This window comes from Acyrthosiphon pisum, unplaced genomic scaffold, assembly GCF_005508785.2.
Source record: "Acyrthosiphon pisum isolate AL4f unplaced genomic scaffold, pea_aphid_22Mar2018_4r6ur Scaffold_642;HRSCAF=1094, whole genome shotgun sequence".
NCBI lineage: Eukaryota > Metazoa > Arthropoda > Insecta > Hemiptera > Aphididae > Acyrthosiphon > Acyrthosiphon pisum.
In genome coordinates, this window is record NW_021776185.1 from 3,116 (window position 1) to 4,097 (window position 982).

At 62.8% G+C, this 982-nt stretch overlaps 1 non-coding gene across 1 annotated transcript; it reads left to right on the forward strand.

Moving 5' to 3' along the window:
• Positions 1-5: 5 nt before the first annotated feature.
• Positions 6-163, forward strand: LOC115035064. The gene has a single exon (XR_003840221.1). It is a non-coding gene; the product is annotated as a 5.8S ribosomal RNA (ribosomal RNA).
• The last annotated feature ends 819 nt before the right edge of the window (positions 164-982 follow it).

Sequence of the window (982 nt, forward strand, 5' to 3'; positions counted from 1 at the left end):
CAACCGACACCGAGCGGCGGATCACTTGGCTCGTGGATCGATGAAGACCGCAGCTATCTGCGCGTCGTCGTGTAATCCGCAGGTTATACGAACATCGACCAGTCGAACGCACATTGCGGCCTCGGTGACCCGCGGGTCCCGGGCCACGCCTGTCTGAGGGTCGTATACCGGATACTCGGCCAGACCGATGCGCCGCCGGCAGGCGTCCGACGGCACGCCCGTCGGCCGCTCCGGTGGTGCGAGATTGGCGGTTCGACCGGGGAGAGCCGCTCGCGCGGCCCGCCTCCGGTCGTCCGCCCCAAGTTGTGACGGCAAACAGTCACGGGTTCTCGCGTCGTCAAACGGCACGTCCCCGTCCGCCCGCCGCGCGAGAGCGCGGCCGGGCCGGCTGAGAGTCCACGAGACCTCTCCGGCTTCCGAGAAGCGGACGCGGGCGGTCACCGTACGGGCGGAGCGCGGACCGCAGGCTGCCGTGTAATTTAAGAAACAAACAACCGATACGTTCCGACCTCAGATCAGGCGGGACTACCCGCCGGATTTAAGCATATTAATAAGCGGAGGAAAAGAAAACAACCGTGATTCCCTTAGTAGCGGCGAGCGAACCGGGAAAAGCCCATCGCCGAATCTCGCCGCGCACTTTTGTGTCGCGGCACGTATGAGAGTTGTGGCGTACGGGCCGGCCTCGTTGCCGGGGCGCACGTGACGGTCCAAGTCTCCCTTGAACGGGGCCATGGCCCGCAGATGGTGCCAGGCCAGTAGAGGCCGTCACAGCGTTCCGGGATCGGACCGCGCCTTCGAGTCGGGTTGCTTGAGAGTGCAGCCCGAAGCGGGTGGTAAACTCCATCTAAGGCTAAATACGGCCACGAGACCGATAGTTTACAAGTACCGTGAGGGAAAGTTGAAAAGAACTTTGAAGAGAGAGTTCATAAGAACGTGAAACCGCTCGGTTGTAAACGGACAGAGCTCGCGAATCCCCGCCGGG